The sequence below is a fragment of the Saimiri boliviensis genome, chromosome 1 (genome assembly GCF_048565385.1).
Source record: "Saimiri boliviensis isolate mSaiBol1 chromosome 1, mSaiBol1.pri, whole genome shotgun sequence".
NCBI classification, from domain to species: Eukaryota; Metazoa; Chordata; class Mammalia; order Primates; family Cebidae; genus Saimiri; species Saimiri boliviensis.
The window spans coordinates 11,522,872-11,540,500 of NC_133449.1; the positions used below are offsets into that span (position 1 = coordinate 11,522,872).

Here is a 17,629-nt window from a genome sequence, read left to right on the forward strand (position 1 = left end):
AGCCGCATCATGCGTGTGCCAGCCAGGTGGCCTGGCCTGATTTCTCATGTACTTGGTGGCCACTAAAGGGAGGAGGAGCGGGGAACGGCAGAGTTGGGAGATGCTCTAGAGGAATCACCCAGATGGCGGTGGGGACAGATGGGAGGGGCTGGGCAGGGGCAGGGAACCTTACCTGAAAACCCTCCAGGTGGCTCAGACTGGAGAAGCTGAAGGTCCAGCTACAAGGGCATGAAGGAAGGGAGCTGAGGAGAGCCAGGAAGGAAGCTGGGATCACTTCCAAGTCTCCAGCATAGACACGTGAGTGCACGGAGGGCCCATGACAGAGTCCTGCCGCCTGGAAACAGAGCCAGCTGAGGACCTGCCTGGAAGCCCCAGGGTCCACCCGAGGCAGGTCTAGTGGTTGAGCCTTGAGGAACAGCCAGCGGGTAGGCAGTGAGCAGCAGGCAACGTGTCCAGTCTGGATATGCCTCATTGTTCTGAACAAGGCGGCAGGAGAGATGCAGTCCCGCTGGAGAAGTCGCTGGTGAGTCTGCTCTGCAGAGTTCCAGGATGGTGCCAGCCCCTCCAGGCTGCCTCTCACCATTCCCTGCCCTGTCAGCTGGCCTTGCCTGCCCTTTCAAGGACATGTGAGGCCACAGGAACAGGGAGGCCAGTCTACCTGGTGAGGTGACCCCAGACTCATGCCAAGGTCTCCCCTGTGCTGGGTGGCTGGAGGGGATGCCTCATCCTCTCTGGAGTTCCTGGAGCACAGCTCTAAAGGCGCATGTGCACCTGGCAGTATTCTGCTGTCTCCTCTTCCCACGCCCGGCTGAGTGGGCACCTGGCTGTCTTCACACCTGCAGAGAGGCAGGAGCTGTGCCTTGTTTGGCCCCAGACTCAGGTATGATCTCCATACCAGCTCTTCTTGTATTTTTGAGAGTGAATAGGGGTTGCTGACAACTCATCCAGATGAGTGAAACTGATATTTGCTTCCTATGTGCCTGTTTATTCTTTTAAAAAATTTTAAATTATATTTTCAATAGACAAAGGAAAATAAATATATTTATGGTATACAACATGATGCTTTGATATTTATATACTTTGAGGACTATGATAATGTATTATATTCTTTAAAACTGCCTCACTACAACCTTTGCCTTCTGGATTCAAGCAATTCTCATACCTCAGCATACCGAGTAGCTGGGATTACAGGTGTTCACCACCACCCATGGCTAATTTTTGTGTGTGTGTGTGTGTGTGTGTTTTGTAGAGACGGAGTTTCACTATGTTGGCCAGGCTGGTCTCGAACTCCTGACCCCAGATGATCTGCCCGCTTTGGCCTCCTAGAGTGCTGGGATTACAGGCATGAGCCACCACGCCCAGCCAAGAGTAGATTTTAAATGTTCTCATCACACACAAAAACACGGTAAGTATATGAGGTGAAGGCTATATCAATTAACTTAATCATCCCACAGTGCATACGTATATCAATGGCTGTTAATTCTCTATGTTTATTTGCATTACAATTGAGGAATGAATGAAGATAATTGATATTTATGGCACATTTTGGCTGGAAATCTTTGATAATGCACCTTGTGAGTTTTGCATGAAAGGAGATTCTCAGGGTGGGGAGCTGAGCCTTGATCTGCGGGATCTCCAGCCTCACTTGTTCTGCACCGGATGCAGCAGCTTGTGTGTCCCATGAGAATGATGGCTGTAGCTGATGCTGGTGAGAGAGGCTAAGAACAGAGCACCTCCTGCATCTCATCAGCAGGGATCCTTAATCTGGGTTGTATGCTAAAATTAACTGGGGGAGGAGGTGAGTTTAAACAATTACTGATGCCCAAGTCCCAACCCAAACCAACTGAATCTGAATCTCCATCTACACCCTCCAAGTGGGGTCAGCTTGGCTGGGAAGTGTTTACAACGTAAACTCTGATTGTCATTGTGGATTTGAAAGACTCAGACTGTGGCTTCAACCACAGCAGCGTGATGGTGGATTTTATCTATAAAAGGATAAAGACCTTTGGGGGCTGGAGGGAAGAGATTGTTTTACAAGGGATATTCCATCTTCTGGAGTAATGCACAGGAAAACCCACAATGGAATTATCAGGAAACAAAATGCTAAAAATAAATGTAGCATGCTTCCTTGATAGTAGAGACAGATCTTGATATTTGCTTCAGCATGGGGGTGCCAGGACCACCTGGGGAGCCAGAAATGAAGAGATCATAAGAGGCAGAAGGGAGCCTCTAATGAGATGCAGAAACTTCAGTTTTCTCAAGTTTGCTGAAGGACTGAAGCCAGTGTCTGGAGGGCAGGCAATCTGCAACTATCACCATGAGCCTCCTCAAAGATGAAGTCTATCTGCTGAATTTGTATTTATAGATTAAAGACACCAAACAATTGGCAGAATTTGCTGGCATGCTGGTGAAGCTGAAATCATATGTACCTAACTTTTCCATATATTTTCAACTTATTTTTCTTTTTCAAAAGTTCCCTAAATGTCTGTTATGGTGTTTGGCTTGGGTCTGAATTGTATTACAGATTGGTCCTGCCATCATGAATTTGCTTGTAGTAACTTTTCTAAGGGCTTGAAATTTGCTTGAGTTTTCTAAATTCTGTGAGTGAGGGGACAGTAATGAGAGAATCTTTGTTGGCTTCTGGGAAAAGTGGGACCCAGGAAGACTTGGGGTTAGATTTCCAGTCCTTTGCAGGTGCCAGAAGAATCCTTTCCATTGAAAAGTGGTTTGGAAAGCAGTGTCTTCAGAAGAAATCCATCTGAAATCTTCTTCCACAGGAACTCCTCTCTCTAACAGAGCAGAAAGGAAAATTTGAAAAGATAATTATTTATTTATTTATTTTATTTATATTTTTTTTGTACTTTAGGTTCTGGGGTACATGTGCAGATCATGCAGGATTGTTGCATAGGTACATACATGGTAAGGTGGTTTGCTGCCTTCCTCCCCCATCACCTATATCTGGTATTTCTCCCCATGTTATCCCTTCCCACCCTCCCCATCCGCCACTATCCCTTTCCTGCCCCCCCCCCAACTGACCTCAGTGTGTGATGCTCCCCTCCCTGTGTCCATGTGTTCTCATTGTTAAACACCTACCTATGAGTAAGAACACACGGTGTTTGGTTTTCTGTTCTCATGTCAGTTTGCTGAGAATGATGGTTTCCAGATTCATCCATGTCCCTATGAAGGACACAAACTCATCATTTTTTATGGCCGCATAGTATTCCATGGTGTGTATGTGCCACATTTTCTTTATCCACTCTATCATTGATGGATATTTGGGTTGGTTCCAGGTCTTTGCTATTGTAAACTGCTGCAATGAACATATGTGTGCATGTGTCTTTATAATAGAACAATTTATTATTCTTTGGGTATATACCCAGTAATGGGATTGCTGGGTCAAATGGAATTTCCATTTCTAGGTTCTTGAGGAATCACCATACTGTCTTCCACAATGGTTGCACTAATTTTCACTCCCACCAACAGTGTAAACGTGCTCCTATTTCTCCACATCCTCTCCAGCATCTGTTGTCTCCTGGTTTTTAAATGACTGCCATTCCAACTGGCATGAGACAGTATCTCAATGTGCTTTTTTATTTGCATTTCTCTAATGACCAGCAATGATGAGCATTTTTTCAAATGTTTGTTGGCCTCATAGATGTCTTCTTTTGTAAAGTGTTTGTTCATATCCTTTGCCCATTTTTGATTTTTTTTTCTTGTAAAACTGTTTTTCTTTATAGATTCTGGATATTAGCCCTTTGTCAGATGAGCAGATTACAAAATTTTTTTTCCATTCTGTTGGTTGCCAGTTTGCTCTAATGATTGTTTCCTTTGCTGTACAGAAGCTCTGGAATTTAATTATATCCCATTTGTCTATTTTGGCTTTTGTTACCAATGCTTTTGGTGTTTTAGTCATGAAGTCCTTGCCTATGCCTATGTCCTGAATGGCTTTGCATAGGTTTTCTTCTAGGGTTTTTATGGTATTAGGTATTATGTTTAGATCTTTAATCCATCTGAAGTTTATTTTAGCTTAAGGTGTCAGGAAGGGGTCCAGTTTCTGCTTTCTGCACATTGCTAACCAGTTTTCCCAATATCATTTATTAAACAGGAAATCCTTTCCCCATTGCTTGTTTTTCTCAGGTTTTTCAAAGATCAGATGATTGTAGATTGTGTGGTGTTGCTTCTGAGGCCTCTGTTCTGTTCCATTGGTCTATGTCTCTGTTTTGGTACCAGTACCATGCTGTTTTGATTACTGTGGCCTTGCAGTATAGTTTGAAGTCAGGCAGCATGATGCCTCCAACTTTGCTCTTTTTGCTTAGGATTGTTTTGGCTATGCAGGCTCTCTTTTTGTTCCATATGAAGTTTGAAGTGTTTTTTTTCCAGTTCTATGAAGAAGGTCATAAGTAGCTTGATGGGGATAGCATTGTATCTATAAATTACCTTGGGCAGTATGGCCATTTTCACTATATTGATTCTTCCCAACCATGAGCATGGAATGTTTTTCCATCTGTTTGTGTCCTCTCTTATTTCACTGAGCAGTGGTTTGGAGTTTTTCTTGAAGAGGTCCTTTACATCCTTTGTTAGTTGTATTCCTAGGTATTTTATTCTTTTTGTAGCAATTGTGAATGGGAGTTCACTTTTGATGTGGCTTTCTGTTTGTCTGTTATTGGTGTATAGAAATGCGTGTGATTTCTGCACATCGATTTTGTCTCCTGAGACTTTGCTGAAGTTGCTTATCAGTTTCAGGAGATTTTGGGCTGAGACAATGGGGTCTTCTAAATATACAATTATGTCATCTGCAAATCAAGACAATTTGGCTTCCTCTTTTGCTAATTGAATACCCTTTATTTCTTTTTCTTGCCTGATTGCTGTGGCTAGAACTTCCAATACTATATTGAATAGGAGTGGTGAGAGAGGGCATCCTTGTCTAGTGCCAGATGTCAAAGGGAATCCTTTCAGTTTTTGCTCATTCAGTATGATATTGGCTGTGGGTTTATCATAAATAGCTTTTATTATTTTGTGATACGTTCCATCGATACCTAGTTTATTGAGGGTTTTTAGCATAAAGGGCTGCTGAATTTTGTTGAAGGCTTTCTCTGCTTCTTTTGAGATAATCATGTGGTTTTTGCTTAGGTTCTGTTTATGTGATGGATTATGTTTATAGACTTGCATATGTTGAACCAGCCTTGCATCCCCGAATGAAGCCTACTTGATCGTGATGAATAAGCTTTTTGATTCGCTTTTGCATTCAGTTTGCCAGCATTTTATTGAAGATTTTTTGCGTCGTTGTTCAGCATGGATATTGGCCTAAAGTTTTCTTTTTAGTTGTGTCTCTGCCCAGTTTTGGTATTAGGATGATGTTGGTCTCATAAAATGATTTTGGGGGGGAATTCCCTTTTTTTTGTATTGTTTGGAATAGTTTCAGAAGGAATGCTACCAGCTCCTCTTTGTACATCTGGTAGAATTTGGCTATAAACCCGTCTGGACCTGGGCTTTTTTTTAGTTGGTAGGCTATTAATTGCTGCCTCAACTTCAGCCATTGTTATTGGTCTATTCGGGGTTTCAACTTCTTCCTGATTTAGTCTTGGGAGAGTGCAAGTGTCCAAGAATTTATCCATTTCTTCCAGATTTACTGGTTTGTGTGCATAGAGTTATTTGTAGTAATCTCTGATGGTAGTTTGTATTTCTGTGGAATTGATGTTGATGTCCCCTTTACCTTTTTTTATTGCATCTATTTGATTCTTCTCTCTTTTCTCTTTTATTAGTCTGGCTAGCGGTCTATCTATGTTGTTAATTTTTTCAAAAAACCAGCTCCTGGATTTGTTGATTTTTTGAAGAGTTTTTTATGTCTCTGTCTCCTTTAGTTCTGCTCTGATCTTAGTTATTTATTGCCTTCTGCTGTCTTTTGAGATTTTTTTGAAAGAGTTAGCTCCTCTAACTCTTTCAATTTTGATGATAGGGTGTCAATTTTAGACCTTTCCTTGCTCCTCATGTGGACATTTATTGCTATGAATTTCCCTCTAGACACTGTTTTAAATGTGTCCCAGAGATTCTGGTATATGTTGTGTCTTTGTTCTCATTGGTTTTGAAGAACATCTTTATTTCTGCCTTCATTTCATTGTTTATCCAGTCAACATTCAGGAGCCAGTTGTTCATTTTCCATGAAGTTGTGTGGTTTTGAGTTAGTTTCTTAATCCTGAGTTCTAATTTAATTGCACTGTGGCCTGAGAAACTGTTTGTTATGATTTCTGTTCTTTTGCATTTGCTGAGGAGTGATTTACTTCCAATTATGTGGTCAATTTTAGAGTAAGTGCAATGTGGTGCTGAGAAGAATGTATATTCTGTGGATTTGGGGTTGAGAGTTCTGTAAATGCCTATTAAGTTCGCTAGGTCCAGATCTGCATTCAAGTCCTGGGTTTCCTTGTTGATTTTCTGTTTTGTTGATCTGTCTAGTATTGACAGTGGAGTGTTAAAGTCTCCCACTATTATTGTGTGGTGTCTAGGTCTCTTTGCAGGTCAGGAAGGACTTGCTTTATGTGTCTGGGTGCTCCTGTATTGGGTGCATATATATTTAGAATAGCTAGCTCTTCTTGATGTATTGATCCTTTTACCATTATGTAATGCCCTTCTTTATCTCTTTTGATTTTTGTTGGCTTAAAGTCCATTTTATCAGAGATTAGGATTGCCATCCCTGCTTTTTCTTTGCTCTCCATTTGCTTGGTAAGTCTTCTTCCATCCCTTTATTTTGAGTCTATGTGTGTCTTTGCATGTGAGATGGGTCTCCTGAATACAGCACACCGATGGTTCCTGGCTTTTTATCCAATTTGCCAGTCTGTGTCTTTTGGTTGGGGCATTTAGTCCATTTACATTTAATGTTAATATTGTTACATGTGAATTTGATCCTGCCATTTTGTTACTGGTTGGTTGTTTTGCCCTCTGGTTGGCGTAATTTCTTCATTGCATCATTGGTCTTTACAATTTGGTTCTTTTCTGCAGTGGCTGGTACTGGTTTTTCCTTTCTGTGTTTAGTGCTTCCTTCAGGAGCTCTTGTAGGGCCGGTCTGGTAGTGATGAAATCTCTCAGCAATTGCTTGTCTATAAAGGATTTTATTTCTCCATCACTTATGAAATTCTGGCTTGAAAGTTCTTTTCTTTAAGGATGTTGAATGTTGGCCCCCATTCTCTTCTGGCTTGTAGGGTTTCTACCAAGAGATCCACTGTGAGTCTGATGTGCTTCCCTTTGTGAGTAACCTGACCTTTCTCTCTGGTTGACCTTAGCATTTTTTCCTTTGTTTCAACCCTGGTGAATCTGACAATTAAGTGCCTTGGGGTTACTCTTCTAGAGGAGTATTGTGGTGTTCTCTGTATTTCCTGTATTTAAATGTTGGCCTGCCTTGCTAGCTTGGGGAAGTTCTCCTGGATAATATCCTGAAGAGTATTTTCTAGCTTAGATTCATTCTCCCCATCATCTTCCAGTACAGCAGTCAAGCGTAGATTAGGTCTTTTCATGTAATCGCATATTTCTTGAAGGCTTTGTTCATTTCTTTTCACTCTTTGTTCTCTTCTTGCCTTCTCATTTTATTTCATTGAGTTGATCTTCAATCTCTGGCATCCTTTCTTCTGCTTGATCTATTTGACTATTGAAGCACGAAGTTCTTGTGCTGTGTTTTTCAGCTCTATCAAGTCGTTTATGTTCTTCTGGTTATTCTAGTTAGCATTTCATCTAACCTTTTTTCAAGGTTTTTAGTTTCTTTGCATTGGGATAGAACATGTTCTTTTAACTCAGAGAATTTTGTTATTATGCACCTTCTGAAGTCTTCTGTCAATTCATCAAATTCATTCTCTGTTCAGCTTTGTTCCCTTGCTGGTGAGGAGTTGTGATCTCATGGTGGTTGAGAGGTGTTCTGGTTTTTGATGGTTTCATTCTTCTTGCACTGGTTCCCATCTTGTTGGGTTTATATAGCTTTGATCTCAGGTAGCTGCTTGGGGAGGCAGTCTTTCTTTTGTATGCCTGCAGAGGCACTGCTAGGCTGCCATGGATTCAGTGGAGCTGCTGTGTCTTTTATTTACTTAGGAAAATTAGGCCAGTTTCTGCAATGGTGGCTGCCCTCCCCACCACCAAGCTCGATTGTTTCTGGTTGCTCTCTAACTGATGTTCTTGGTGTGAAAATCTGGAGTGAGAGTTTTTTTAGCCTGCTGGGCTTTGTCAGGGGTTGTGGGGGGGGGCGGGTGGGGGGACCTGTCCTGCCATGTGGGCTGTTTCCCTGCTTTCAGTTCCCCTTCATTCTCGGGGGCAGGTAGCTCCATCCAGCCGGCTTTCTGGCTTTCATATCAGCCAATGCTTCTGCCTAGATCTATGCTGACAGCCTGGGCACTGGTCAAGGTTGCTCTTCTGCACTGTTCAGGCAGCTCACTGAGGCTTTTCAGCCCAGTGAAGATCTCCTGTTCTATGGGTTGTAGAGGGCTTGGGTGGAGCATTGTATCCAAACCAAAGTCCCAGAGTGGGAGATCCCCTGGTCCTCTGGTCAGTTGCATGAGCCTCCTGGGTGGGGCAGTGCCCAGCCTTGCCTCAACTTGCCCTATTTGGTTTATACTCACTGTCCAACCAGACCTACAAAATGAACCTGGAACCTCATTTGGAATTGTGGAGAACAGTTGACTTCTGTGTCTCTCTTGCTAGGAGCTGCTTTCTGGAGCTCTCTTATTCGGCCATCTTGGGATTTGAGAATTATTTTTTACTACAATATATTTGGACTTAAAAACAATCTAATCATTTAAAAATGAGAAAGAATTGGGCAGGGCACAGTGGTTCATGCCTATAGTCCCGGCACTTTGGGAGGCAGAGGCAGGTGGATCACAAGGTCAGGTGTTTGAGATCAGCCTGGCCAACATAATGAAACCCCATCTCTACCAAAAATTTAAAAAGTTAGCCAGGTGTGGGTGTCTGTAATCCCAGCTGCTCTGGAAGCTGAGGCAGAATAATCTCTTGAACCTGGGAGGCGGAGGTTGCGGTGAGCCAAGATTGCATCACTACACTTCAGCCCAGGTGACAGTGAGAGACTCCATATCAAAAAACAAAAACAAAAACAAACGAGAGAGAGAGAGAGAGAGAGAGAGAGAGAGAGAGAGAGAGAGAGAAGGAAAGAATTGCATGTCTATATTTGAGATCATTCTTCAGTGTATATTTGGGTGCATCATATGATCTCTCCAGGGCCATAATAGACCACACTGCTGAATTTATGTATTGTGTGAAATAGAATAGGGGTAAATTACAGAATAGAGTCTAATATAACCTTGGAGTTAGTTTAATTAATAACCTGTTCTTGCTCATTTCAGAGCCTTTGGGAAACCCCATGAAATAGCAGTAGAAGTTGAGGCAGTGGTTTCACAGCTACTGTCCTACCCTCAGGAGACAGCTAATTCATAGACGCACTTGCACAGTTAAATCAAATTCAGGGAGTGCACCCCAGAATATGATGAGAGCAGCCACCCTATTGGTTTCTGTCTGCATTTGATCAAATAGAATGGCCTGGGACTATATGGGTGATGCCAAACATCCAAACGCCATTCAAATAATCTACTTAGCAACTGACCTTTATGGGGTGATGAAGTAGTCCTCAAAAGGTGTGAAATTTTGGTAAATAATCCTTGTTTTTTTAGTTGTGCAACATTCTGGGCGAATTACTGATTTATACCCCATCATCCCAGACAAAAAACACTCTAAAGTTTAAGTTTCCTATTTATTTAGCCCAAGATGCAGATACCTATTGGAAGTGAGGTGGCTACACAGAGCAGAAGACAGGTAAAGATACTTCATGTCCACCAAGTGTGGTGGCTCATGCCTGTAATCCCAGCACTTTGGGAGGCCAAGGTGTGTGGATCATGAGGTCAGGAGTTCAAGACCAGCCTGGACAACATGGAGAAACCCCGTCTCTACTAAAAACACAAAATTAGCAGGGCTTGGTAGTTCATGCCTGTAACCTCAGCTACTCAGGAAGCTGAGGCAGAAGAATCTCTTGAACCCGGAAGGGAGAGGTTGCAGTGAGCCAAGATCATGCTGTTGCACTCCTGCCTGGGCAACAAGAGTGAAACTTCACCTCAAAAAAAAAAAAAAAGAAAAAAAAAGAAAAGATACTTCATGTCTCATTATAGCTTCCTTTAACCCTTCATTTATCTGCAGAGTACTAGTCAGGCAAGGTAGGTTCTTGCTGGGTCTAAGAAAATACATTTCTTATTGCTCCACAACATCCCAGAAAGCCCAGTTATGCACAGTCCATCACCACCGGATTCTCATTTAATACTCTTTCATTTGGAGAAAGAGATGTTAAGGAATTGGTGCATGCAGCTGTGGGGGCTGCAAGCCTGAAATCTGCAGGGCAGGTTGGCGGCCTGGAGGCCTGGGGAAGAGCTGACATTGTAGTTCAAGTCCCAAGGCAGTCAGGAGCAGAATTTCTTCTTCCTCAGGGGACCTCAGTCTTTTCCTTTTAAGGTCTTCAACTGATTGAATGAGGCCCACTCACATTACAGATCATTTGCTGTACTCAACATCTACCAATTTAAATGTTAGAGACATCTAAAAACATCTTCACAGCAATATCTAGACTGTGTTTGATCAAACATCTGGCACCATAATCTAGCTAAGTTGGCACATGAAATTAACCATTAGAGATGATAAAGCTGAAACTCAAAAAGGTATTGAGTGATGTAGCTAGGAGCTGAGCTGAGAGCTGTCCGACTCCAGAACCTGTCCCATAAGCCCCATGATCTCATCGTGTTTGTGTGTGTGTGTAGCCGGTGTGTGTGGTGGGGACCGGGTCTGTTCATCCAGGGCCTGCTGACTGCAGCAGCCATTCTTCCTGCCTTGGAAAACTTCCAGTCACCTTATGGGGAAAAATCGGATTTTTCAGTATAGTATTCCTGGGAGATCATTCACTAGAACCTGGCACTGTGGAAAGGCAAGCATTCCTGGATAGATGCCAGAGGTTGAGTGTAGATTTAGTTCAATACAACTCAGTTCAACTAACCTGTATTATTTAGCCCTGACCATGTGCCAGCTTGCTCTTTGGCCACGGTGTAGTTTAGGAGAAACAGATGAAAATACACGGCTCATCCCCTTTGGATCTGATGAACTTGGAGGCAGGGAAGCACAGAAAATATTTGGAGCAACAACGACAGATGCATGTTATAGTAGGAATCCAGGGCTGATGGCTGATCTGCCATATTACTCGAGTCAAATCCTACTAATTCAGTCCTTATTGGATAATATGGAAAAGTACAATTTTTAAGAGATATATTTAAATTTGTATAGCTTTTCAATTTCAACCAAGGTTAGTCTGTCTTTGACAGAAAGCTTAATGATAAGAGAACTTGTTATTAACAGTAATGTGTGTGTGTGTGTGTGTGTGTGTGTGTGTGTGTATTTATGTATAATTAATGGGAAAGAGCCAACAAACTTGGATTTGAATCCTAACTTGTATTAAAGTTAAAGGTAAAATCATGACTCTCATGAAAATATGTAATGAGTGCAAGCCAAGGATTTTATTCAACGTATTAACTAATGAGGAAACTAGTAAAATATAAAAACAAGTTCAATGAACACACAAATATAGGCAATCAGGAATTGGAAATGAATTTGCGTATAGATGGAAAACAAGTTGTGTCCACAGGGCAATAATCAGTTGTATCTTCAAGGCCCAAAATTGATTTGCATTTCCATGGACAGGAATTATTTGCATTACTTACATTATCAGTTTTCTGTAGCTTATAAAGTTGTAAAATAACATAAAGATGCTCAGAAAGTACAGATAGCTTGGAAAGATGCTTTAGAAAGAACACCCACCAGTCTGCTTTTTCCCATTTCAAGTCTTGCACAATCTTTCTCTGACACTGGAGAATAGCAGGACAATGGCTTTGGGCATGTTGTTTAATCTCTCTGAGTCTCAGTTGCCTTATGTATAAAAGAGGGCTATTTTTTCATTGGATTATCCTACTGATTAAAAATGATAATGAGGTCATGCATCACATAATGACGTTTTGGTCAGTGATGGACTGCATATATAACAGTGGTCCCATGAGATTATATTACTGTATTTTACTGTACCTTTTCTGTGTTTAGGTAGGCTAATACTTACCATTGTGTTACAGTGGCCAACAGTATTCAGCACAGTAACATGTACATGTTTGCAGCCTAGGAACAATAGGCTATACCACATAGCCTCAGTGTGTAGTAAACTCTACCATCTAGGTCTGTGTTAAGTACACTCTATGATGGTTGCACAATGATGGAATCACCTAACAATGCATTTCTTAGAATGTATCTCTGTTGTTAAGCAATGCATGGCTATATATACAAACTTTCCGACACAGAGTACATATCCAATCAATATTAGATCTCCTTCCTCTGTATGTTTTTAAGAACCGATATGCAGACTTGTTTCCAACACATCTCTTCATTCATTGCATTTGCTTATTTGACCTTTGCTGAAGGCTAGTTATACCAGGTATGTGCTAAGCTAATGCACAGCTAATGACCACACAGTGGGCAAATCACAGACTTTAAGGAGCTTGTAGACAGATGGTAGGGGTGGTGGAAGAGGCAGGCCAACCAGCAAATCATTAGTTATGATTTGCGTGGCTTACAGTGGCGGGAATCCCATGAGGGGAGCCTCTGGGAGCGTGCATAGTGGTTGAAAGCAGTGACTCAGAAGCCAGACTGCTGGGGCCCATTAACTCCATCCTTGGGCAAGTTATTTAACCTCTTGATGCCTCAATTTCTTCATATTTAGAATAAAGGTGAAATCTGTAGGCTGTGGTGCAGCTGAAATGAGTTTATATTTATGAACCCTTGGGCTAGTGTCTGGTGCACACTAAGCACCTTCTAAGTATTTGCTATAAGAACAATTGTTAGTAGTACTTTTTAGATGGAGTCTTGCTCTGTGGCCAAGGCTGGAGTGCAGTGGTGCAATCTGAGCTCTTCAACCTCTACCTCCTGGATTCAAGCAATTCTCCTGCCTCAGCCTCCTGAGTAGCTGGGAATACAGGCATATGCCACCACACCCAGCTAATTTTTGTATTTTTAGTATTTTTAATAGAGACGGGGTTTCACCATGTTGGTCAGCCTGGTGTAGAACTCCTGACCTCAAGTGATCCACCCGCCTCAGCTTCCCAAAGTGCTGGGAATACAGGCATTCCTTGCTATTATTATTATTCCCAAAGTGCTAGGATTATGTGCCTGTTCCTTGCTATTGTTATTTAATGAATATAATGTGCTTGCATTGGACAAAGAGTAATTTCTACATAAAAACCCAAGTTAGAGAAAGACAAAATCGTAAAGTAAAATGCATGTATTCTTGTTGCTAAACTGGATTGTTAGACCCTACTGAGGCATGAAATTGACTTTTCCATGCTCTTGTGTTCTAACAGGTTACCTCAGCACAGACACAGCTCTGAGACATCTCTTCTCCAGCCTAGCCCTCCTGGAGTTGTTTGAGGAGCCAACTGTTCACCTGTCTGGTCTGCCATGCTCAATGTTCCTTGTTTTACCTGTTCACTGACTTCTTACAGTCGGAAAACCTCCCTCAAAACCAAGGCTGCTTCCTGTTGAGTAACTCCTGTGTTCTCAGAGAGACAGATGCTTTAGTCTCATTTTAGATAATTTGAGTCCTTCCACATACAGTGGGGTCCCCAACACATACAGTTTTCATCCTGACCATGGCTGTGAGGGCAGCTGGGCCTTGGTGGCTCAGTGGTGGCCAATTCTGAACGCAGTGGACATGTAACTATCTGGGTTTAAAGCTGACTTCACTGACAAGGCTCCAACAAGCAATCAAGTACCCAGAGGAAGAGTGAAGGCTCTAACTCTAACCTGTTGTCTACCTGAATGAGTCTGCTCCTGTCAGATCTGTAGACCTCAGAGGCATTTTCAGGCATCCGCTACTATTCCTGGTGATGGAGCGCAGAGACACCTGCATCATCTCGTAGGGTCACAGCAGAAACGAGCTGGAAGGTCTCGGATTGATGCGCTGAGACCTGCCCTGAGTGTCGGGAGACCGGTTCTCATGCCCAGTGTCACCTCAGGAAGTCGCTTCCCCTCTCTGGGCTTCTGTTTCTCACCATTATACTGAAAGATTGGCCCGGTTGGTGGCTTTCCCAGGTGGTCTCTGTGCTATCACCTCAGAATTCCTTAGAAATGCAAATTCTCAGGGGCCACTCCAGACCCATCAGCTCAGAAATGCAGGGCACGGAGCATAGCGATCTGTGTTTTACTAAACCGGGACGGGGATGGGTGGGGGGATGGAGAGGGTGTTCTGGTCCTGCCTAAAGTTTGAGAACCACTAGTTGGGTAAATTTTCAGCCCCCTTCTGACTTTAAGAGTCTGATCCTCGGCTCTGATCTGTGAAGAGGACAAATTGTGCCTATTCCTGATGACATCTGGGACGACAACGGGTGAGAGAGGGGTTCCCACAAGAAAGTGAAACTCAGATAGGTGGCCACAGAAGTTCCTTTCAAGCATCACCTGTTATCATGTTACTTGGATTCCATTTGCTAATTAATTTTCAGTGAGAGCTGAAAGGAGCCCCGTGGGAAGGTCTTGATGGCCCAGTGGCTGCATTAGGAACAATTCCTGGCTGTCCCTGAAAGGCCCCTGGAAGGCTCCCTTCGGCAGCACCTGGAGAGGGAGGCTGACAGCAGCTTTGTGCATCTCAGAGTGGATACTGTTTCTCCCATTGGTGCTTCACACAATCGGGCGAGTGTCCGAGGCCCGGCTGGCCTCCAGCTGTGGCTGTGTGCCCAGCTCCCCTGGAAGGGTGCCTGCAGCCCGAGAAGGGGCGCTCTGTTTCCTTGGGAGGCATGACCAGCTCCTGTTGACAGGTTTGTGACTTGCTCATGGAAAGGCCTGCTTTCCGGAGCTGGCCTCGGACTGAGCCAGGAAACAGTTATCTCAGGGCCCAGCATGTGGCTGGGGGGCTGGCACATAGTAGGTGTGCTGAACAACAGCTGATGCCAACTTGAGGTCTGTTGGGTCCTTTCTTAAAATTGCTTTGGGTGTCCAGAGGAGTCCCAGAATCAATTTTGGACAGCTCCTCAGCTCCTAGGTGCTGTCAGGAGGGGCATATTATATGAGACTCCAGTCTGGGTGCCATGGCTCCTGCCTGTAATCCCAGCACTTTGGGAGGCTGAGGCAGGTGGATCACCTGAGGTCAGGAGTTTGAAACCAGCTTGGCCAACATGATGAAACCCCATTTCTACTAAAAATTCAAAAATTAGCCGGGTGTGGTGGTGTGCTCCTGTAATCCCAGCTTCTCAGGAAGCTGAGGCAGAAATATCGCTTGAACCTGGGAGGTGGAGGCTGCAGCAACCGGACATCAGGCCACTTCACTCCAGTCTGGGCAACAAAGTGAGAATCCATCTCAAAAAAAAAAAAAAAAAACCCAAAAAAATGGCTATTGGACTTCGGCTCTCCAAGCTCCTGATTAATGCGAGTGGGGTAAGAGACGTGACATTGTGCTGGAGAGAGCTAGGTGGCATGCTAGGTGACATTGTATTATGATAGTGCATTACATGCATGATGGGATTGCTAGGGGAAGCAGTTTCTGATTTCCAGATGAAAAATTTAGGGCCCCCCAAATAGGTATCCTGACCAAAGTCACACAAGGAGTAAGTGATAGAGTCAAAAAACCAAATTTAGTTTCATTTACTGAACATGTGGCTAAATAATATAGTCATTGTATGATAGGTTTCCATTTTTAACTATTCTATTTGCCTAGTTATTCTAACTAATTATTCTATCTAACGCATCTGTCTAATCTAATCCTCACACTAGTGCCTTGAAATGGGTATTTATATCACCTATTCCTCAGATGAGGAAACTGAAGCTTAAATTAACTTACCTGCTGTCACTCATGGCTAATAAATGGCTAGGCTTGAATTGTACCCCAATAGATGTTGAATGAATAGATGACATCAAAGCCCGTTCTCTACCACATTCCTCCAGACGAAAGATTTCAGGGTGGCCTGGAGGAACCCTGCACTTTGTCAGGGATTGCAGTGTCTGAATTTTCACCATCCCCAATCTTTAGGATTTAATTGCCCTCAGCCCCCAATTCCAAGTGATGAGTTTACTCTGAGCAGGGTTCTTCCTGGACAGGTGAGCCCCTGGGTAAATCACATGACATTTACATGATGAGATGCTTAGTGAGGCTTTGACATGATTAGAAGTCCACACTGTGAGACTGCAGTTCATCCTACAGACTCTACCTGAGACAGAGGTGCCTTAAGGAGTATGAAAACCACTGTGACTTGGGTAAGAGCTGGGGCATCTAACCGCATGGTGGGAGGATTCCGGAAAGAGTGATAGAGGTGGACAAGGAGAACCTTCACTCCACTGGCTCATGAGGGAATATGGTTGCCATGTTGCAGATGGAGAGATGGGCCCAGAGATCATGGGTAAGTGGTTTAGTTATGTTGAAGTCATTTTTTCCAGTCAGTCACTGACTCCAGCTTCTCTGTGCCAGACTTACATGCTCATACAGGGGAAATCAGAGATCAAATTCTGTCTCTACCCCCAAGGAACCCATAGTCTAGTGGCAGAGAGATACATCATAAGAAGGCATGATACAACAGGTCAGGAACTATATTTTTGGCCAAGTACCCTAATGTTCACAGATGATAGGAGAAGAATGGTGGAGAAAACACTCTTCCTGTTTCCAGAATAACCACAATGACTTGGCAGTCTGGAGATCTTAAAGAACATTCACATGTCAGCCATATGCACTGAATTCAAGCTTAGTGGGCTGAGTGCAGTGGCTCACACCTGTAATCCTAGCACTTTGGGAGACCGAGGTGGGTGAATACTTGAGGTCAGGAGTTTGAAACTAGCCTGACCAACATGGTGAAACCCTGTCTCCACTAAAAATACAAAAAAATTAGCTGGGCACGGTCGCAGGTGCCTGTAATCTCAGCTACTTGGGAGGCTGAGGCAGGAGAATGGCTTGAACCCGGGAGGCGGAGGTTGCAGTGAGCCGAGATCGCGCCACTGCACTCCAGCCTGGGTAACAGAGTGAGACTCATCTCAAAAAAAAAAAAAAAAAAAAAAAAAAAAAAAAAAAGAGAGAGAGAGAGAGAGACGAAAAGAAAGGAAAATGAATTCAAGGTTAGTGGATGGCTGAACACTGCCCTGTGAAGGTGCATTTTGTAGCTGTGTTCGAGATTGCACACGCTGTTGAGTGGCAGAGCTGGACTCGAACCTAGGTGTCTCACCTGATTTCCAACATCAATGTAGGAGAGCAGGGGCAGGGCTGGACCAGTGGACATCCTTATTTCCTCAGAATAACAAAGGATAGATGGACAGGCATAACCTAGGAAGGCTGGGGTGATATTATCTCAAAATGAATCTCCTGAGAGGTTTGGGAGCTGCAGATCAGAACTGAAAGCAGCAGAGAGACTGAAAAAAGTCTTCTCAACTGGAACAAATGTGTGGCTTTTCAAGTTGTATTTAGGGGAAGGGGAAAGAGGACAGCTATTTCAGCAAAGGGACCTGCAGAGACCCCGGCAGGGCCAACTCACGGCAGGGTCTTAGGCTGGCTGGGGAGGGGGAAGAGAAGAAGGAAGGAACAGTAATGGCGCTCTGATTG

At 43.4% G+C, this 17,629-nt stretch overlaps 1 long non-coding RNA gene across 1 annotated transcript; it reads left to right on the top strand.

Annotated features, from left to right (window-relative positions):
* The first annotated feature begins 347 nt into the window (after positions 1-347).
* LOC141583665 (uncharacterized) lies at positions 348-17,005 on the top strand. Its single transcript, XR_012516421.1, has 4 exons — positions 348-523; positions 1,250-1,405; positions 2,867-2,919; positions 13,419-17,005. It is a non-coding gene; the product is annotated as an uncharacterized LOC141583665 (long non-coding RNA).
* The last annotated feature ends 624 nt before the right edge of the window (positions 17,006-17,629 follow it).